General features: G+C 45.5%; 1 long non-coding RNA gene across 2 annotated transcripts in view; it reads left to right on the top strand.

The window, feature by feature from the left end:
• The window catches only part of LOC134360112 (uncharacterized), a 119,161-nt gene that overhangs the window by 54,450 nt on the left and 41,565 nt on the right, over positions 1 to 23,146 (top strand). The window contains exons 2-3 of one of the 2 annotated variants that reach the window (XR_010021257.1): positions 13,422 to 13,579; positions 14,221 to 14,307. This is a non-coding gene — a long non-coding RNA (uncharacterized LOC134360112). Of the gene's footprint in view, positions 1 to 13,421; positions 13,580 to 14,220; positions 14,308 to 23,146 lie in introns of those variants that run through there. The other variant, XR_010021256.1, reaches the window with a different exon arrangement.

Below are 23,146 nucleotides of genomic sequence, written 5' to 3'. Positions count from 1 at the left end.
ATGATTTATAATTTAAATTTTTAATATTGCTAATTTTCACTATTTTTAATATTTTTAATATTTAATATTTGTAATCCAGGGAGTGTGAAGCTCAGAATCAAATATCGCTGTGATGATTGTATGTCCTAGTACCAATTGTTTGGCAACAATAAAGTATGAAGTAGAGTATAAAGTATGCTATGTTGGCCCAGGGCATTTGTGGGTGTCCTCAGCACATCTTCAGATTTTGTTAGTTTTTAATGGGAATGATACATTTCACTGTATCTTTCTATGTACATATGATAAATAAATAAATCTGAATCTATCCAAAAGAGTACTGTACCCCTTACAGGGTCAGTTACATTAAAATGTGAGGAACCTATTGCCTGTCAGTACAATTGCGTAATGCTATTATCCTGCCATTATGAAATAGGAAAGTAATTTTTCCATTAATCAAGCAAAGCAAAGACAATTGCTGAGTTGTTTCATGTCACCCAGGCAATTCTAGCTGGCACTTCCTATCCTGGAAATTTTCCAGGCATGTTATGTTCACAGTGTAGTTTTACAGGGCCAGCGATAACATTCAGAGTTCAGTTCCTGCCTTCATATGTAAATAGTTTAGTACCTTCTCCCCATGACTGCATTGGGTTGCCCTCGGGTGCTCCACTTTCCCCCTCATTCCAAAGAGGTACGGGTCAGGGTTAGTATGTTGTGAGAAGAATTGTGACACTTGCAGGCTGCCCCCAGCACATCCTCAGGCTGTGCTGATTGTTGATGCAACTGGCCCATTTTAATGTATGCTTCAATATCACCACCATCATCATCGTTATGTGCCGTGTCGTGTGACGTGGGTGATCATGGTGATATCCATTACCTTGATTGTTCTTGGCAGATTTTTCTACCGATGTGATTTGCCATTGCCTCCTTCTGGACAGTGTCTTCACAAGATGGATGACCCCAGCCATTATCAATACTCTTCCAAGATTGTCTGCCTGGTGTTGGTGGTTGCATAACCAGGACTTGTGATCTGCACCATATCCTCATAGGACCATCCATCACCTGCCCACATGGCTTCACGTGACCCTGATCAGGGGGGCTAAGCAGGTGCTACACCTTGCCCAAGGGTGACCTGCAGGCTAGCAGAGGGAAGGAGTGTCTTGCACCCCCTTTGGTAGAGACGTATCTCCACCACCCCACCACCTTTCTAGTCAAAAGTCCAATCGTATTAGTAGATGAATTGGTGACACTGTTTGGCAACTAAATGGATAGTACCAATAGAAGCCATATAGTACCAAAAGTGACGAAATCAAACCCCAATCTTATAGTCGGCATTGTAAAGCGTGGAGCTAACCTTCATGTTACTGTGTCAACACCCTTCACACACACACACACACATACACATTACTATATGTTGATTTCCTCCGGGTACCCCAGTTTCCTCCTACTGTCCAAAAGATATACGGTTAGGGTTAGGGCTAGTGAGTCGTGGGCACGCTATGTTGGTGCCAGAAGCGTGCCCACACTTGCGAGCTGCCCTAGCACATCCTTGCTAATTTGATTTGAAGCAAATGATGTATTTCACTCTATGTTTTGATGTAATTGGAAGAAATAAAGCTAATCTTTATCGTTATTCCACTTGGAGGATGACTGGCCTGCTGGGTATTTCCAGTATTCCGTTACTATTAGTTGTGCATTATCCTTGTCATAGTTAGGACATTATCTCTTTGAAACTTATCAAATTCTTGCAGGGTTCAACAGGTTAGATGCAGAGAGGATTTAAAGTGGAGGTTCTTGATTAGTAAGGGCATCAAAGTTTATGGGAAGAAGGCAGGAGAATGGGATTAAGAGGGATAATAAATCAGCCATGATCGAACAATGGACCAGCCACAAGGGGATGAATGGCCTAATCGTGATCCTGTGTTTTATGGATGTTTCCCCTGACTGTTAAGCCTAGAACTACAGGGTCAGGTCTCAGAATAAGGGGCTGACTGCTTATGACTGGGCTGAGGTAGGACTGAAATGTTGTGACACGGAGAATGGCCAATCTTTGGCATTCTCCACCTGTCAAGGCTCAGCAACTGATCTCATTGTAAACATAGGTTGCTAAAATATTGGATATTGAGGGAATTAAAGGATAGCGGCATCGTGTGTGAAAATGGCACTGATAAATGTTGGAGAAGAGCTCATAAGTTAGATGGCCAACTCCTACTCTTGTGTTATTTATTTTGAGTTCAAGTTCATTGTCATCTGACTGTACACATATACAACCAAGTGAAACAAAGTTCTGCTAGACCACGGTGAACCCACAATACATATATCACACGCAGCACATTAAACAAAATATTATCACAAATAAGTTAACAAAATATAATTCAAAATGCATGCAGTGTGCAGCACAGGTAAACAGTAAGCAGCTCGTTGTCCTCGTGACGAGACTTCAGTGATGACAGGGTATTCATCAGTCTCACAGCCTGAGGAAAGGAGCTGTTACCCAGTCTGACAGTCCTAGTCCGACGGTCCTAGTCCTGATGCTTCAGGAGCCATTTGTTTTCCTTTTAAGAACATTCTGTGTAGTTATTGGAATGTAGAGTAGACTACAGAAAATTAAAATGGCAGATTCCATTCTAATGAACAGTGACGTTTGTCTTTACTCATGAATATAGGAACAAGTAGGTTGTGATTTGTAACTTCAAAACATCAAACTAATTCAAAGGAAGACACAGGAGTCCGAAATGTGGGTCTAACTTTGTGTTTATTTTAAGTGAGGCACGCACATATCACGTGGCAGGGTGATGATGTATGCAGTTCACCGTAATGAGTTATTTAAATGAACGAGAATGCTGAATCAAGCTATATATATATATATATATATACGATCATTCAAATATTACTTGCATATTAAATGCACAACCGATTCCGAGCAAGTACAATACTTGTTTCAAGATTCAAGCTTGTTTATTGTCAATCTTCAGTACACGAGTGTAAAGGAGAACAAAATGATTGTTACTCTGGATCTGAGGCAGCATAAAAAACACAATATATAAAGCCAAAACACAACTATAGATGTAAATATAAAAGCAATCCTATTAAACACAAATTACAAGCAACTGTTATATACAGTACATAAAGTAACACTAGGTGATGTAGTGGTGATGTGGGCTGGAGGGGTGGGTTAGTGGGTGGGGGGTGGGTTACTGTGTGGAGGGTGGGTTAGTGGGTGGGGGGTGGGTTACTGTGTGGAGGGTGGGTTAGTGTGTGGAGGGAGGGGTTACTGTGTGGGGGGTGGGTTAGTGTGGAGGGTGGGTTACTGTGTGGAGGGGTGGGTTAGTGTGTGGAGGGAGGGGTTACAGTGTGGAGGGTGGGTTAGTGGGTGGGGGGTGGGTTACTGTGTGGAGGGTGGGTTAGTGGGTGGGGGGTGGGTTAGTGTGGAGGGTGGGTTAGTGGGTGGGGGGTGGGTTAGTGTGGAGGGTGGGTTAGTGGGTGGGGGGTGGGTTACTGTGTGGAGGGTGGGTTAGTGGGTGGGGGGTGGGTTACTGTGTGGAGGGTGGGTTAGTGGGTGGGGGGTGGGTTACTGTGTGGAGGGTGGGTTAGTGGGTGGGGGGTGGGTTAGTGTGGAGGGTGGGTTAGTGGATGGGGGGTGGGTTACTGTGTGGAGGGGTGGGTTAGTGGGTGGGGGGTGGGTTAGTGTGGAGGGTGGGTTAGTGGGTGGGGGGTGGGTTACTGTGTGGAGGGTGGGTTAGTGGGTGGGGGGTGGGTTACTGTGTGGAGGGTGGGTTAATGGGTGGGGGGGTGGATTACTGTGTGGAGGGTGGGTTAGTGGGTGGGGATGGGTTAGTGTGGAGGGTGGGTTAGTGTGTGGAGGGATGGGTTACTGTGTGGAGGGTGGGTTAGTGGGTGGGGGGTGGGTTACTGTGTGGAGGGGTGAGTTAGTGGGTGGGGGGTGGGTTAGTGTGGAGGGTGGGTTAGTGGATGGGGGGTGGGTTACTGTGTGGAGGGGTGGGTTAGTGGGTGGGGGGTGGGTTAGTGTGGAGGGTGGGTTAGTGGGTGGGGGGTGGGTTACTGTGTGGAGGGGTGGGTTAGTGGGTGGGGGGTGGGTTAGTGTGGAGGGTGGGTTAGTGGGTGGGGGGTGGGTTACTGTGTGGAGGGTGGGTTAGTGGGTGGGGGGTGGGTTACTGTGTGGAGGGGTGGGTTAGTGGGTGGGGGGTGGGTTACTGTGTGGAGGGTGGGTTAGTGGTTGGGGGGTGGGTTACTGTGTGGAGGGGTGGGTTAGTGGGTGGGGGGTGGGTTAGTGTGGAGGGTGGGTTAGTGGGTGGGGGGTGGGTTACTGTGTGGAGGGGTGGGTTAGTGGGTGGGGGGTGGGTTAGTGTGGAGGGTGGGTTAGTGGGTGGGGGGTGGGTTACTGTGTGGAGGGTGGGTTAGTGGGTGGGGGGTGGGTTACTGTGTGGAGGGGTGGGTTAGTGGGTGGGGGGTGGGTTACTGTGTGGAGGGTGGGTTAGTGGGTGGGGGGTGGGTTACTGTGTGGAGGGGTGGGTTAGTGGGTGGGGGGTGGGTTAGTGTGGAGGGTGGGTTAGTGGGTGGGGGGTGGGTTACTGTGTGGAGGGGTGGGTTAGTGGGTGGGGGGTGGGTTAGTGTGGAGGGTGGGTTAGTGGGTGGGGGGTGGGTTACTGTGTGGAGGGTGGGTTAGGGGGTGGGGTGTGGGTTACTGAGTGGAGGTGTTGATCAGCCTGACGGCTTGGGGTAAGTAACCGTTTTTGAGTCTGGTTGTCCCTGGTGTGGATGCCGTGTAGCCACCTCCCTGAGACAAACAGTCCACGAGCAGGGTGGGTAGGATCCTTCCTGATGTTACTGGCCCTTTTTCCGACACCTTTCTGTACTTCTGTCCTTGGTGGAGTGTAGGCCGGTGATGCATAGGGTAGTTTTGATGAGCCTTTGTAGAACCTTCCTGTCTGCGGCAGTGCAGTTTCCGCACCAAGCAGTGACGCACCAGTGCAGTTTCCGCACCAAGCAGTGATGCAGCTTGTTAGAATGCTCTCCATTGCGCATCTGCAGACGGTCATGAATGTTAGTATGTGTAATCCAGCCCTCTTTGGCCTCATCAGAAAGTCAAGACGCTGGCGAGCTTTCTTGACCGTGGAGGATGTGCTTTCATTGTTTGCTTTCAGGTTTCCAACATCTTCCGTATTTTGCTCTGAGCAAATGATTGCTGCTGTAATCAGGCACTGCCTCTTGGGTCCCACCTGCCTAATTGGTTGTGGAATCAAATGACTTTCAGGACTGGAACACAACCCACCAGCTCGTAATCATGTAGCACACTCTAGCCTAGAGCCAGACGTGTATTTTTTTCCCCTAAACTTGATGAATGATGTGTCCCAGAGCGGAGAGAACAGACTTTATGTGGATTTTATACTGTCCCAGCTTTTAGGTTACATCTTAGCCTGTAACACAGTTCTGTAAGGACAGAGATCCAGAGACAGATGGAATGTAGGCTGGATTTTAATTTTAAATGTTTAATACCTATTACAGTAATGCCATTTCCTTTAGAGTTTTGATAAACATCGGAATTAGTTTCTGTCTTCTTCAAAATGAAAGTAACTCTCTAAAATTCAACCACACTGGCTGTTAACAGCAAGAAGGGGTTTCATGAGGTTCTTATTAAATCTGGTGCTCCAACACAAAATGGAAGGCAGGGAAATGAGAGAAGTGCTGCCCTACGCAGCAGTCTGGCATACGGACCATTGAAATCAAAGTTAAATGGAGCCCTGCACGTGTTTTGAATGCTGGCAGCATTTCAATTGTGTGCAGAATTGGTTTATACTGGGGAAGCCACAGCTTCCTTTAGAGGGGACCCAAAGGAGTGGCAGACATGTTAGTAAACATTGGCAGCGGTAGAAGACTGACTGAGAGCTGACTTATCAGTCAGGCCATGCTGGCTTCTCGCTGCTGCCATCAGGAAGGAGGTACAGGAGCCCCAGCTCCCACACCGCTAGGTTCAGGAACAGTTATTACCCCTCAACCATCAGGCTCCTGAACCAGCATGGGTAACTTCACTCACCTCAACACTGAACTCATTCCACAACCTGTGGACTCACTTTCAAGGACCCTTCCATTTTGTGTCGGAACTCAATGTTCTCGATATTTATTTGTTTATGTAAATTCAGAGTTTGTTGCCTTTTGCATATTGGTTGTCTTGCGTGTGCAGTTCTTTATTAATCCTGCTGTGTTTCTTTGTATTTACTGCGAATGCCTGCAAGACAATGCATCTCAGGGTAGTATATGGTGACATATATGTACTTTGAACTTTGTCCCTCCCCACTCATCTCCACCCTGGCACTTACCCCTGCAAGAGGAAGAAATGCTACACCTGCCCATTCATTTCCTCCCTCACCATCATTCAGGACCCATACAGTCCTTTAGATGAGGTAACACTTCACCTGTGGATCTATTGGGGTCATGTATTGTATTCAATGCTCCCAGTGCATCCTCCTCTACATCGGCAAGACACAACATCGATCGGGGACCGCTTTGTTGAGCGCCTTCGCTCCATCCACGACGAGCTGGATTTCCTAGCGGTCAACCACTTTAATTCCAATCCCTGTTCCCATTCCGACATGTCGGTCCATGACCTTCTCTACAGCCTCAATGAGGCCACTCTCAGGTTGGAGGAGCAACACTTCATATTCTGTCTGGGTAGCCTCCAAACTGACAGCATGCATATTGATTTCTCTAACCTGGTAATTTCTCTCCTCCCCCTTCCCTCCTCTTCCATTCCCCACTCTGGCTCTCCTCGTACTTCTTCTCTTCTCCCCACCCACCTATGGTCTCCCTCTGGGGCCCCTCCTTCTTCCCTTTCTCCCATGGTCCACTGTCCTTTTCCTATCAGATTCCTTCTTCTTCAGCCCTTTACCTTTTCCACCTATCACCTCCCAGCTTCTCACTTTGTCCTCCTTCCCCAGCCACCCACCTTCCCCCTCACCTGGTCTCATCTATCACCTGCCAACTTGTACTCCTTCCCTTCCTCCCACCTTCTTATTCCGGCTTCTCCTCCTTTCTTTCCGGCACTGATGAAGGGTCTTGGCCTGAACCGTTGACTGTTTATTCCCCTCCATAGATGCTGCCTGACCTGCTGAGTTCCTCCAGCATTTTCTGCGCGTTACTCTGGATGTCCAGCATTTGCAAAATCTCTTATGTAGATGCCTGACATCACAACTGCCCTTTCATAGAACCAGGCACACTGGATTACTGCATGAGTTAGTGTGAAAGAGTGTTGCTTTTAACAATTTGCTCTTACACATACCAATGCCTTATTTATAAGCCCTTGTCAATGATTAAATATTGATGCTTTTCTTTAGTCTCCACCAACAAAGCAGTTTTAAATAAAATATTGGGATTTGTGGCATACTGATAAAATGTCACTTGATGACCACATTTACTTCAAAGTTAAAGTAAATTTATTATCAAAGTAAATACACAGAAGCCACTTTATGAGGTGCCTCCTATAGGTCATTAAAGTGGCCACTGAGTGTATGTTCCTGGTCTTCTGTTGCTGTAGCTCATCCACTTCAAGGTTTGCTGTGTTGTGCATTCAGAGATGCTCTTCTGCACACCACTGTTGTAACGTGTGGCTATTTGAGGTACTGTCACCTTCCTGTCAGCTTGAACCAGTCTGGCCATTCGCCTCTGACCTCTCTCATTAACAAGGCATTTTCACCCACAGAACTGCCGCTCACTGGATGTAAACCCTGGAGACTGTTATGCATGAAAATCCCAGGAGATCAGCATTGTCTGAGATACTCAAACCACCCTGTCTGGCACCAACAATCATTCCACAGTCAAAGTCACTTAGATCACATTTCCTCCCCATTCTGATGATTGGTCTGAACAGCAACTGAACTTCTTGGTCATTTCTGCATGCTTTTATGCATTGAGTTGCTGCCACATGATTGAATGATTAGATATTTGCATTAACGAACAAGTGTATAGATGTATCTAATAAAGTGGCAACTGACTATGTCATCATATGCTACCTTGAGATTATTTTCTTGCAGGCTTTCACAGAAAAATGAAGAAATACAATAGAATTTATGAACTATACATAAATACAGACTGATGAACATCAGTTATGCAAGAGAAGGCAAATCATGCAAATAATTAAAAAAAAAGAAAAAGCATGTAATATCGTGACGTGAGTTGTTGAGCCCCTGAAGGTGAGTCTGTAGGTTGTGGAGTCAGTTCAACGCTGGGGTGAGTTACGTTATCAGGAGCCTGATAGTTGTAGGGCAATAACTTCCTGAACCTGGGAGTGTGGGACTGCGTCTAAAATATTTCACAGCTGTAAAGATTTGGAAAGGTATTATGCAAACGCAAGTTGAGACGAGGAACTCACAAAAAGTTGGGGGATCTAAGAGGGTCAGGCAGCATCAATGGCGGGAAGTGGACAGGCGAGGTTTCGGGTCAATCTGAATATCAATGTCCTGATGCAGGATCCCGACCCAAAACACCAACAGTCCCAGTCCACTTCCCTCCACAGATGTTGCGTGATGCATAGATTACCTCCAGCTTTCTGTGTGTTGCAACAGAAATGCAAGAATTCATTTTAAGCTGGTGAAATGCCAGAAATTTGCACTTATTTAGAATACACTGGGCATTAGGTTACTTTGATCAGCAGAGCCTTTGTGAACCACTGTTACACTGGAACATCTGAAGTTGAATAAATGTGCAAGTTTCAATAGATAGTTAACAGTCAAAAGGGTTAATTTGCACTGTTTCATTTCTGTTATGTGTGTTGCAGCAGGAATGTTGCATTTTTGTCATTGTCATTACAGACATCTAGTCTGAACAATCTCCCTTCCTGCGGCACAGTAGCTTTGCAGATAATGCAATCGCTTTGCAGCACCAACAATCATCCATCGGGGTTCCGGAGTTCAATTCCTGCTGCTGTCTGTAAGGAGTTTGTGTGCTCCCCCAGTGACTGTGTGGGCTCCCTCTGGGTGCTCCGGCTCTGTTCCACATTCAGAAGACGTACGGGCCAGGGTTAGTGAGTTGTGGGCATGCTTACGCTGTCACTGGAAGTGTGGCGATTCATGTGGGCTGCCCCAGCACATAGTCGGACTGTGTTGGTCACCGACACAAAAGTTGCATTTCACTGAGTTGCATTTCAAAAGTTGAGGTACATGTGACAAATAAATCCAATATGAGATCTTTATCTTTAGGTAGTTTACAGTTTGATATAGTTATTTGTACTGCATGCTGCTCTTCACGGAGCAGTCTATGCGGACACAATTTAACGCTAGAAATAATAATAATAATAATAATTGGGAAGGAGGTGCAGGAGCCTTAGATCCCACTCCACCAAGTTCAGGAACAGTTATTATCATTCAATCATCAGGCTCCTGAACCAGTGTGAATAGTTTCACTCAGCTCAACTCTGAACTGACCCCACAAACTATGGACTGACTTTCTAGAACTCTACAGCTCATGTTCTCAGTATTATTTATTTACCTTTTTTCTGTACTTGCAAGGCGTCTGCTTCTGCACATTGGTGTTTGCTAGTCTTTGCTTGTGTGTAGTTTTCCACTGATTCGACCATAATTCTTTGTTCTACTGTGAATACCTGCAAGAAAATTGATCTCAAGGTAGTGATACTTTAATAAATTTACTTTCAACTTTCAACTGCGTAAGTCACTGACACCTTGATGTAATTTCTCAAAGCCCTTCACAGTAGTCATAGTGGACAAAATTTTTCCGTGGAGCATGTGATTGGAATCTTGATCAAACAGATAGGTTTTAATTAACCAGTAAAGAGGTCTTAAAGTGGGAGGGAGAATTCCAGGGTCAGCAATGGCAGCTGAAGGCACAATTGTCAGATGTGAAGTAGTTAAAACTGAGGATGGTGCCGAGAATGTCACTGGGTAGTGAAAGAATCTAATCATGGCCATCACTCACCTTACTTCCAGACTGTTTTTCCCACTCGCATCAGGGAAGAGGCTACGCAGCATCCACGCCAGGACCACGAGACTCAAAAACAGTTACTTCCTCAATCCATCAGGCTGATCAACATCTCCACACACGAAACCATCCCACCACATCCACATCAGCCACTCCTCTCGACAGCCCCTCAACACCCTTTATTACCCCAGGCACTGTCACTTTACTCTTAATTTCCACACAGTTGTGTACTTAATATTTCAGTACTATTTGAATAATATTGTACATTGTTTCACTAAGCATTCTTTCTTTGCATAATTCATTACAGGTCATAGGAAAGAAAACTAACAAGAAGTGAGTAAGGCTTACATCAGGGGTGAATTCAAATTAAATAAAATAGAGTAGGACACTGGCTTGGCTGTTTCAGTCATTCCACAAAATAAATTTGAATTGTATTTCAGAGATACTGGAGATATCCACTAAGAACTAAGAAAAGGTAACTCCTGTGGGAACAGTGAAGTGCAACAACTCACAAGCCTTATTGGGCTTGTATGTGGTAAAAACAGGAGGGCCAGCACTGGGGGGGTCATGAGTGGCTGAGACAACTACAACTTTACTGGAGATCCTTCCACCATTTGCGTGCCACATCCTCGGCAGTAACGCCAACTGAAAGGGAATTAAGAAAGGTACTGGATGGTGCCACACCATGGCACTGGAAAACTCAACTACATCAAGGGTAAAATAGGGTTAAATGAAAATGCCTCACCCAAGTTTTATGAAGCTCGTCTGGTTCCTTATACCATCCGTGATAAAGTAGCCAGTGAGCTAGGTTGCATGGAGGCTGAAGAAATAGTGACTAAAGATGAATAGAACCCGTGGGCAACACCAGTGGTCCCAGTAGCCAAGAAGGATGGGTCTGGCAGGATCTGTGATGATTTTAAAGTCCCCATCAACCCAGTACCCAGATAGTGGATCAATATCCCCATCGACCCAGAAATTAGATCAATATGCTGCACTCAGGATAGAGGATATCTCTGCAAACCTTTTTGGAGGGAAACACTTCAGCAAAGTGGACCTAGCTGAGGCCTACTTACAGATGGAGATGGAAGAAGGGTCCAAAGTGTTTCTCACCAAAAACACTCACAATGGCTTTATCGCTATAATAGGCTTATTTTTGGAGTAGCATCTGCACCTGCACTCTGACAGAAAGCCATGGACCAGGTGCTGCAGGGCTGCCCAGGCACTCAGTGTTACCTGGATGATGTCATTGGTACCAGTGAGGATGACAAGAACATCTTCAAAATCTTAAGACGATGATAAAAAGATTAGAGGATCATGGGCTCAGAGCATGATGCAACAAGTATGAATTCTTTAAAACAAGCATCATTTACGTGCAAGGATTACACAAGTGCGCTGAGGAAATTCAAGCTGAGGTGGAAGCTCCAAGGCCAAAGGACTTGTCACAGTTGCAGTCCTTTTTAGGATTTGTCAATTACTACATCAGGTTCCTTCCAAACCTGGCTACTGTGCTCCACCCATTGAATTCATTACAATAGATTGGGAAGAAATGGCAATGACAAAGCATCGAGAGGTGGCTTTCCCAAAGACAATGGAAACGGTGACATCAGCCACTGTACTCACACATTATGACCTACACAGTCCAGTGAACTTTGCCCATGATGCCTCCTCGCCTTATGGTGTAGGTGCAGTCATGTCACATGGTGTGAACAATCAAACAATCGAAGTGAAAGCCCCATTGCCTTTGCATCACGCTCCCTTACTGCTGCAGAGAAACATTATGCGCAGATTGACAGAGAGTCCTTGAGTCTGGTTTGCGGTGTAAAATGTTTTAACCAGTACTTTGTACGGGAGAGAGCTTACCATCGTTACTGATCACCAACCCCTACTGTCCATCTTCAATCCACAGCAGCATCACAAATGCCGAGATGGGCCCTGTTTCTTGGAAAGGCAATTACAAGATCAAATTCAAGAGGATGACTAATCATAGAAATGCTGATGGATTGCCCCTTTTACCCTGAATAATTTGCAGAAGATGAAACTTCTCCTGATGTATTCTCCTTAATGAAATCGAAAGTCTCCCTATTACAGCAGAGATGGTTCAAAAGAAAACCAGAAAAGACTCACCAGTGTCTTAGGTGTGCATGGCAACCCAAAATGGCTGGAATGTGCAGCAGAAAATGCAATTCCCCCATTCTTACCTGTGCAGCAATGAACTTGCCCTTGACGAGATGGCCTTATGTGGAGATTGAGAGCTGTTGTTCCATCCAAGCTGAGAGCTGAGTATTGAAGGAGCTACATGCTGGTCACCTAGATGTGGTCAAGATGAAAGCATTGACTCGAAGCTTTTGTCTGGTGGCACAGGATAGTTCGGCAGATCGGGCAGCTTGTCATGTCCTGTTCGGGATGCCAGCACATCCAGAGTCAACTCCTACAACCACCACACGAGGAGGACCCAGAACTTGAGATGGTTTCACTGCCACAAGTCCCACCTTCACAGGAAAGACGTTATCCCACAAGAGTAAGAAATCCTCCACAGCGATTAAATCTTTAGGCCTGAATGGGACAATCTAAAATTTAGTGTGCTGTGGATATCTATATAGTGGTTGTATTATATAATATACTGTGTATATAAGATGACTAAAGGTGACTCAAATGTTACATATTTGAGTTGAGATGCATTCAATATTGAGTTGGAGTTTATAGCTAAGCAGAGAGGAGTGTAGCCAGCTGGTGGTGTAGTGGCATCTGCACCAGACTTCGAGGCGAGTGTTCCCGGCTTCGAATCCGGCCGGCTCCTTTCATCCGTGTTGGGCTGAGCAAAGAGATAGCAACTCGGCCTCGTAAAAAACAGACAAATGCTAAAGAAATGGCAATTGCTGCCTGAAGCACCACAAGGTGCGGGGAGGAGCTACAATGGAGGAGTGTAGTGTATTTGATATTTCAGTAATGTTTGAGTAATATTGTAAATATATTGTTTCTTTAAGCATTCTTTATAATTCACTACGGATAATATATAAGAAGTACTTGAAAAGTAGATGTCATTACACCACAATGTCGTATGTGAGTGCCTCACTAAAAGAAGAATAACTAAGCACACACATTTTCCCTGGCTCCTGTGCTTTTCTTCCAATTAGTTTTTGGGGTTTCAGAACATAACACACACCTCACACCTACACTGACACAGTCACAGTCCGACTGTGTCTCCATGTGCCCTGCTGCTACCTAGAAGAGTTCCTCTTGCCAAGAGTCACTTTGTCCCTTTATCATTTCCTGTCAGTCACCTTATGTTCAGATACTGTTACACCTCACCTCACTGTATGTACAGCCAATCAGTCCATGTGTATAAGCTGATCTTATGCATACTGGCCACACTCAAGCAGTTACTTGTGCATTGTGTTTTATAGAATTGCTTTTATATTTATATTTACTGTGTTTTTTATGCTTATTGGATCTGGAATAATAGTAATTTTGTTCTCCTTTACATTCATGTACTGAAGACCGACAAGAGACAGTCTTGAATCTTGATCCAACTGAGATTAACCTCAAAGAACGATCCAGTGGCAGTGAGAGGCGGAATAGAAAGGAAGGGGTTGCCCCACTGAGAGCGAGCATGGACCCACTGGGCAGAATGGACTCCTGTGCAGTATATCAGTCAGTAAGTTAAGACACTCTCAAGCAGTTCAGTGGAGCACCCAAGGTGCACCTAGAACCATGTTTGGTAATAATATTAGGGCAAACTTCTTACAATGAAGTAAGTGGTTATCAGCGGGTTATACTGTGACTTTTAGACTTTGCTATCCACCTCCACCCCTCCACCCGTCCCACCGGCAAATCTATTTTACTTTGAAAGTGATGCAGCGATGAATGATGATATATCAGTCCCTGGCTGTAATGCAGATTATTCTGGATGTGAATCGTTTGGGATTGGATCTGGGGCTTCAGTCAACCCCTATGGAAGTTAGCCGCTGGTGTAGTGGCATCAGCACCGGACCTCAAGGCGAATGGTCCTGAGTCCAAATCCGGCTGGCTGCCTGCCCACCTTCCATCCGCGCTGGGTTGAGTATCGAGCTGGCAACTTGGCTTGTAAAAAACAGACAAAATGCTGCAGAAACAGCTAGATTGCCACCCGATGTACTACAAGGCGTGGAAAGGAATAAGAAACCCATATGGATTTAAACCATCTTGGAGGCAATCTCTCACTGCCAGCTTATGCTGATGGTGAGACGTACAAAGTTCGAAGCAAAGTTATTTTTGAAGTGCATACATGTCACTACCCTGAGATTCATTTACTTGCAGGTATTCACAGTAGAACAAATAACGACAATAACATCAATGAAAGACTGCTCACAAAGACTGACAGACAACCAGTATGCAAAAGAGGACAATATGTGTAAATACAATAATAAGTAAATAAATAATACTGAAAACACGAGTTGTAAAGTCCTTGAAAGTGAGTCTGTAGGTTGTGGAATCAGTTCAGAGTTGTGGAGAGTGAAGTTATCCGTGCTGGTCCAGGAGCCTGATGGTTGAATGGTAATAACTGTTCCTGGACCTGGTGGTGTGGGACCTGGGGGTCCTGTACCCATCGCCTGATGGCAGCAGTGAGAAGAGAGCATGGCCTGGCGGTGGGGGTGGGGATCTTTGATGTTTAAGTCCACTGTGGTCGGAATCCTGTTTTATGAACTTCGCAGATGGTCAAATGAATTCTCAAAGGTTGGAGGAGTATATTCAGAGGTCTCCGATGGTCAGGGTCAACTAGGGATATTGCGTCTTAGATGTCTAGATACGTAAGCCTGGGCAGTACAATATGGAGAGCAAGCTGTTGCCCAGGTAGCAAGCTCCCCTCTCCACAGATATGATGAACTCAATGCAATGGCAAGGACCGATACAGTTTGGCACCAGCAGTGTCACAGGAGTTGCCGGTCAGCATTGAGCTTAAAGTAGGACTGCGTTAGGGACCCCACCTCTGGATCTATGCCTTAGGGTCTACTCCCAAAGCCTTTCCCATCAGTACAGCCAAAAGGCAGTGGAGGTTTGAGATCAGAGTTTTCCTTCTCCTGGGTGAGCTGCCAACTGTGGCCGATGAGTCCCATCTGCCTGAATCAACTGGCTTTAAGTTTGCAATAGCATTTAGAAACCCCAAACCATGCACATATAAAGCCAACCTGATAGGATTTCAAAGTTCAAAGTAAATTTTATTATCAAAGTACATTTATGTCACCGTACACAACCTCGTGATTCATTTTATTTATTGACATACAGAGCTGAGAAGGTCCCTTCTGTCCTTTTGAGCCGAGCCACCCAGCAAACTCCCGATTTAACCCCAGCCACGGGACAATTTACAATGACCAATTAACCTCCCAACCGGTACACCTCTAGACTGTGGGAGGAAACTGGACCACTAGGAGGAAGCCCACACGGTCACAGAAAGAGCGTACCAATTTCTTACCGGCAGCGGTGGGAATTGAAACCTGTTCGCTGGTCCTGTAGTTGTGCTAACCACTACACTACTGAGCCACCTGTGGGCAAACTCAGCAAACCTATAGAATAGTAACTATATCAGGATGAATGAAAGATTAATCAGAGTGCAGAAGACAATAAACTGTGTAAAAACAAAATAAATAAATAGCAATAAATAGCAAGAGCATGAGATAATGAGATGCGGAGTCCTTAAAGTGAGATCGTTGGTTGTGGGAAGCATCTTTCAATGATGGGGCAAGTGAGTGTAGTTGTCCCCTTCTACTCAAGAGCCTGATGGTTGAGGGGTTGAGAGTCGGGATTTTTAATATTCCTAAAGATATCTGGCACTGAAAGGGTTACTTCTTTTCTTCCCTCTTTGTATATTCCTTTATTTTGTTCCCATATTCCCCAGAGTCTGGTTTCCCCTTTTATTGCAGTTTCTGGCATTTACTTTTTTTTTTCTGTTGTTTGAAGGAATACCTGAGAACTGTTCAAAGACTTCCCATGTGTTTTCCTTTATGTACCCGTCCATAGTGCGGTCCCAGGAGATACTGATATAAGAGAGCATTAGGTTGTAAAATTGTACTTTATTAAGCCAGGCACACTGCAGTATATGCTAACAGCACTTTCATTCTGGACTAACAATTTGCTCCAGTATATCATTAGGTCTCTGGAACCACTGCAAAAATCATAATTTCACAAAACGGGGAAGGATTCTAGCATTTAAGAACAAGGTAAGTTGCTCTTTGCTTAATATGTTGTCCATTTGAATTTCCAATCTACCAGACCCCTATTTCCCATTGTTGAAATACGTTATCTTGCTGAATTTTAACACCTTATATAAAAAAAGAATTAAAACCCTGGCAGAGTTCTTATCTAATGCTTTCTGAGAATCTGTTATGGGCGGGTAGATTCCCTTCTGAAAGGAGATTTGCTTTTTGCAATGCACCTGAAAAGATTCAGGGCACAGAAATTATGTTCAGCAACGAGAGCCTTTTATAGAGCTGGAATAATGGATTTTTAAGATAGGACAGTCCATGCTGCCTCAAGTCCATTGTTGAAACGTTTTGAACATTTAATGATTCGCAGACCAACTTCTGGGTAAGATTGTTCAAATTCAGACAATGAGGACTTCTTTAAGAACTAGAAGCCTATAAATCTTCTAAAAGACCATTTAAAAATGCAGCAAATTGTGGACACTGTGTCCAATTCTTTAATTTAATAAGGTACATATTTGATGAGATTTGCAGAGGAAAATAAATGCAATACTTTGCACAAGTATTGAAGGATTTAAACAGTGACAATGGAGCAATATTTACCCAGTTATGATGAACAGCAGGGAATATGATAACATGCTGGGGGTGGGGAAGGAATTCTTTAAAGAGTGCATAAATCTGTGGAGTGGCAGACAACTTAGAGTTGATAGCGTTGTTTAGCATGAAATCATTTCAATTATTGTACAAGGCTTCAACAGTTACTGTATTTGTTGAACTTTATTTCATAGGGAGAAGTTGTGCGTTTTAAAATTATTAGTGGTTTGAGTTGTTGAAATGTTGTTGAATTGCATTTATTCACAGTTTGGAGTTGTGTACGTTGGACAGGAATCATTGGACCTCACACCAAATGATTCCTATTCCAGCAACCGTATGTCCTGTCCTTTGAAGCCAGCATGTTAAATAAGTGAACTGAAGCAAAGCACACAGAACGCTGGAGGAACTCAGCAGGCCAGGCAGTGTCTATGGAAAAGAGTGAACAGTCGATGCTTTGGGCCGAGACCCTTCATGAGTCCTGATGAAGGATCTAGGGATGATGCTGCCTGACCTGCTGAGTTCCTCCAGCATTTTGTGTGCGTTGCTCTGGATTTCCAGCACCTGCAGACTTTCTCATGTTTGAAATAAGTAAACTGCTTCGTAGCTCTGTTGTCCCACAGTTATATGCCTTGACTATGTCCTTCATGACAGAAGCATTGTATTCAGCATGTACAATCCTGTCAGCTTAGAGGAGGTCTAAAGCTGTTTCAGCACCAAGCACCAGTAAGCCAACTGAGTAAATCTGGAACTGGAGCCTTCCCTGAGCATCGTGACTCCCTCGAGGGGTAACCTTGTGTGTGGTTTAAAGGGGTGTAAATCCATTAGACTCCATCTACAAACTTAATTTTAACTTGTGGAAGAGCAGCACAAAAGCAACAACGGAATTCTAATCAACACTGCACACATGGTGCTAAATTGTAGAGATGCTATCGATTCACTTGCAAGAACTTTACAACTCATGTTCTCAGTTTATCTATTTATTTTTTTATCATTATGTGCCGTGTTGTGTAACGTGAACGATCATGGTCTATCCATGATCATGTGTTGCTCTTGGCAAATTTTTCTACAGAATTGCCTTCTTCCAGGCAGTGTCTTTACAAGACGGGTGACCCCAGCCATTATCAATATTCTTCAGAGATTGTCTGCCTGGCGTCAGTGGTCACATAACCAGGACTTGTGATCTGCACCAGCTGCTCGTACGACCGTCCACCACCTGCTCCCATTGCTCCACGTGACCCTGATCGGGGGGCTAAGCAGGTGCTACACCTAACCGAAGGTGACCTGCAGGCTAGTGGAGGGAAGGAGCGCACTATACCTCCTTTGCTAGAAACGAATCTCCACCCTGCCACCCAATTTATTTATGAAAATTATTTAATTTGCACAGCTTGTCTTCTTTTGCACATCGACTGTTTGTCAGTCTTTGTGTGTGTTTTTTTTTCATCGATTTTATTGCGTTTCTTTGTTCTACTTTGAATGCCTACAAGAAAATGGATCTCAAGGTAGTATATGGAGTCATATATGTACTTTGGCAGTACGTTTATTTTTAACTTTGAACTTTGAGTTTTTTGATGATGAGTGCATTTCTACCAAGTCACCTCCAATCCTCCGTCTGTGCGGGACTCCTTCAGTTCTGTTCCCCTCATCATAGGAAGGAGGTGGAATCTTCAGAGGGGGGTGCAGAGGTGACTTGCCAGGATGCTGACTGGATTAGAGAGCTTCCCCCCGTCATAGCCCTCCATGTTTCTTTTACCCCGTTCAAGATTCTCTTAAATGTCCCTAGCATGCCGGCCTCTACCACTACCACTTCAAGAACGTTCCATGCGCCCACCACTCTCTGTGTAAAAAAAATTACCTCTGACGTAGCCCCGTACTGTTCTCCAAACACCTTAAAATTATGCCCCCTCATATTAGCCATTTCCGCCCTGGGAAAAGTCTCTGGCCGTCCACTCTATCTATACCTCTTATCATCTTGGTACACCTCTATCAAGTCACCTCTCATCCTCCTCATCCTAAGATTTGTTCCAACTTTTCTCTTGTCCTCAATAGGACTGGAGTTGGGAATGTTATGTTGAAGTTGCATGAGGTGCTGGTGAGGGCTAACTTGGAGAATTGTGAGTGGTTCCAATCATGTCAATATGTCAATGAGATTGAAAGAGTGCAGAGAAAATTTACAAGGATGTTGCTGGATCTTGGGGAACTGAGCTATAGGGAAAGGTTGAATAGATTAGGACTTTATTTCCTGAAGTGTAGGAAAATGAGGGGAGATTTGATCAAGGTATGAGGGGTATAGATAGGGTAAATGCAAGCAGGCTTTTTCCACAGAGGCTGAGTGAGACTAGAACTAGAGGTCATAGGTTAAGGGTGGGAGGGAGGGGGGAATGTCGACTCAGACCATGAGAGTCCTGCATCGGGCATTTTCATGCCTTACAAGGCACAGATTGGAAGTCTGTGTGGGGCGCCACTGCTCGCACAGATACTAGAGCAATGTGTGATTAAGTGCCTTGCTCAAGGACATAGACACGCTGCCACAGCTGAGGCTCGAACTGGCAACCTTGAGGTCACTAGACAAACGCCTTAACCACTTGGCCACGTGCCCACACAATTAAGGGTTAAAGGTGAATGGTGAACTATTCAAGGGGAACTTGGGGAGGAGTTTCATACTCAGAAAATGGTGAGAGTGTAGAACGAGCTGCCAGCCGAAGTGGTGGATACGGTTTTGTTTGCGACATTTTAGACAAGTTTGGATACGTATATGGATGGGAGAGGCATGGAGGGCTATGCTCCAGATGTGGGTTGATGGGAGTCGGCAGAATAAAAGTTCGGCACAGACTAGGTGGGCCGAATGGCCTCTTTCTGTGCCGTAGTTCTCTATGACTCTCTGGCTCTAACGGTACGAGTAACCCAGGCAAATAATTGCACGTGGGTGTGATGCAGTGCAGCGGGGGGGGGGGGGTGAGTGTTAGACTGGTGAAGGGAGTGGGAAATAGAAGTCCCTGAACGTTTTAACTTGTCAAAGCAAGCTGAAATATTTGACCTCGAGCTCCAATCGTGCCATATTCCTGAACACTGCCCCCCCACCCCCACCCCCCAGTTTTCCCAACTTCTACCATCACCTCTGGCTGTACACTCCAGATCCCCTGACAACTCCCTGGACTAATGAGTGAACAGGTTATTGGAAATTTGCTGTATTTAAATGGCTTTCAAACGCCTCCCTCAAGGACATTTAAGACAGCTTCATAGAACACAGAATACAGAACACAGAAAACAAAACAGTGCAGCACAGTAAGACCCTTCAGTCCACAACGTTCTGCCGGCCCTTTTAACCCACTCTTAAGATCAATCGAGTGCAGGGGTTCCCAAATGTTTTTGTATGCCATGGACCAATGCCAATAAGCAAGGGGTCCGCGGACCTCAGGTGAGGAACATCTGATCTAATACTCCCCTCACACACTCACAAACACGCCTCCAGCCCCAGGTCGGGCCTCCAGGGGGTTGGTGGGTCACAGTGTGGGATAAGGGGGTTGTTGCCTCGTTTTGTTCTGTTGTTCTGCTGAATGCTGTGGGCACGGTATGTTGGCACCTCAATGCCTGACGACGTTTGCAGGCTGCCCCCCCAGCACGGTAGGGTAGTGGCTGGACAGTCGCGTGGTGGTGAGTCCAACGCTTTACGGTAGCAGCGACCCGGGTTTAATTCCCACCGCTGTCTGTAAGAAGTCTGCACGTTCTCCCCGTGACCGTGTGGGTTTCCTCTGGGTGCTGCGGTTTCCTCTCACAGTCCAGAGACGCTCCAGTGGGTAAGTTAATTGGTCACTGTAAATTGTCCCTTGATTGGGCTGGGGTTAGACCAGGGATTGCAGGCCCACACAGCTTGAAGGGCTTATTCTGCGCTGTATTTCAATATTAATAGACCATATTATGGATTATTAGGTTGTGTTGGTTAACACAAACGATGCATTTCACGCAAACACGAGGAAATCTGCAGGTGCTGAAATTTCAAGCAACACAAATAAAAGTTGCTGGTGAACACAGCAGGCCAGGCAGCATCTCTAGGAAGAGGTACAGTTGACGTTTCGGGTTGAGACCCTTCGTCAGGACTAACCGAAAGAGGCCTAGCTCTTCTTTCAGTTAGTCCTGACGAAGGGTCTCGGCCTAAAACGTTGACTGCACCTCTTCCTAGAGATGCTGCCTGGCCTGCTGCGTTCACCAGCAACTTTGATGTGTGTTGCTCGAGGCATTTCACTGCACCTTTCGATGTACACATGATAAATAAATCTGACCTGGGGCTTGTTGTGCCATTGCTGAACGGGGCCTGTTGTGCGGCTGTTGCTTTGTTGCCTGCTGTGTTCTGTGTTGCCCTGCTGACCGTCATGGGCATGCTACGTTCGTGCCGGAGTCTGTGGCGACACTTACAAGCTGCCCCCAGCCCAGAGTCAGAGAGTCATAGAAAAGCACAGCACAGAAACATGCCCTTCGGCCCATCTAGTCCGTGGCGAACCACTTATACTGCCTACTCCTGTCGACCTGCACCGGGACCAGAGCCCTCCATACCCCTACCATCCATGCACCTATCCAAACTCCTCTTAAACATTGAAATCGAGCTCGCACGCACCACTTGTGCTGGCAGCTCGTTCCACACTCTTATGGCCCTCTGAGTGAAGTTTCCCCTCACGATCCCCTTAAACTTTTCACCTTCCACCCTTAACCCATGACCCCGAGTTGTAGTCCCACCCAATCTCAGTAGAAATAGCCCGCTTTCATTTACCCTGTTTATACCCCACATCTCAGGTGTGTTGGTTGTTAATGCAAATGACACATTTCTCTGTATGTGTTGATGTTAATGTGATAAAAATATCTGAACCTGAGCCCTCCATTTTTCTATCATCCTTGTATGTCCCTAATGCACGGGTTCCCAACCATTTTTATGCCATGGACCCCTACCATTAACTGAGGGGTCTGTGGACCCAGGCTGGGAACCCCTGCCCTAATGTATCTGCCTCTACAACCACCCCTGGCAGTGTATTCCACGTTTCAGAGGCCTCTGACCACACATGTGCCTCCTGAGGACTTGTTCTTCGCTCGAAGCCCGCTGTTCCTTGTGGGCTGTCTGTCAGGTACAGACAGCCAGCTCAGCCTGCCCTCCACATCTGGTTGGGGTTAGTCCAGGTGGCTGGGGACTGAAACAATCAGTAAAGAACCTGAGTGGTGAGTCAGGCCCGTCAGCTGGGTCCAAGGCAGTCTGGAGTTTGTCTTTCAATTCTCTCTACCTTGTCAGAAGTTTAGAAGTGTTGCAATGTGCTTGCATGTCTCATGAGGTAATCTATTACTTCACAGAGAGTACTATGTGGTACAAAAACCACACCAGGAAATTCCTGAAATTCACTCGACTGTTGCAGGACTGTGTTTGAAGTTTAATGTTGTTTTACATTGGCCCGAGTATTGAACAGAATTCTGCTTTTTCAAATATGCATTTGAGCTGTACTTGTTCAGAGCCCCAAGGCTGTGAATGCTGGTACACTGAGCTGAAGGTGAGAAGTCCAAACAGGCTAATTATTGCGCTGCCAGTCTCCCTCCAGAGTGACGGGGAGCGTCAGCAACTTTCTCACTCACAGCACAAGCTCAGTTCCAGGTCTGCTCCCTGCCAGACCACATCACAGGCTTGCCCCAAATGCGGGCCAAAACAATGAATTCCGAAGACGAGGTGGGAGAGGCCAGTGGATATCAAGGAGAAATATTCCATTGGCTGGATTCATGCCTTGCACTGAGATGGTTGTGGTTTTGGGAGGTCAATCATTCCAAGTCCTGGGATATTCCTGTTGGGATCCCTCCAGGCAGTGCCCCAGCACAACCAGATAGTTTATTAATAACTTCCCTTTCGCAATGATTTGGTATTGGCTTATTATTGTCACATGTGCCGAGATATAGTGAAAAGCTTTCATCTGTGTGCCATCCCAACAAATCATTCCATATGTACACTTTGTGGCCACTTTATTAGGTGCACCTGCTTGTTAAATATCTAATCGGCCAATCATGTGGTGGCAACTCAATGCATAAAAGCATGCAGACATGGTCAAGAGGTTCAGTTGTTGTTCAGAAAAAACATCAGAATGGGGAAAGAAATGTGCTCTGAGTGACTTGGACTGTGAAATGGTTATTGGTGCCAGATGGGGTGGTTTGAGTATCTCAGAAGCTACTGATCTCCCGGGGTTTTCATGCACAACAATCTCTAGAGTTTACAGAGAATGATGCAAAAAAAAAAACAAACAACAAAAATCCGTTCAGTGAGCAGCAGCTCTTTGGGTGAAAACATCTTGATAATGAGTGACGTCAGAGGAGAATGGCCAGACTGGTTCAAGATGACAGGAAGGTGACAGTAACTCAAATAACCACTCGTTACAACAGTGGTGTGCAGAAGAAGATCTCTGAGCGTACAACACTTTGGACCTTAAACTGGA

Source organism: Mobula hypostoma, chromosome 21 (assembly GCF_963921235.1).
Source record: "Mobula hypostoma chromosome 21, sMobHyp1.1, whole genome shotgun sequence".
Taxonomy (NCBI): Eukaryota; Metazoa; Chordata; class Chondrichthyes; order Myliobatiformes; family Myliobatidae; genus Mobula; species Mobula hypostoma.
Note: the sequence above shows the minus strand (reverse complement) of the source record. Positions and strands in the feature narration are given on the sequence as shown.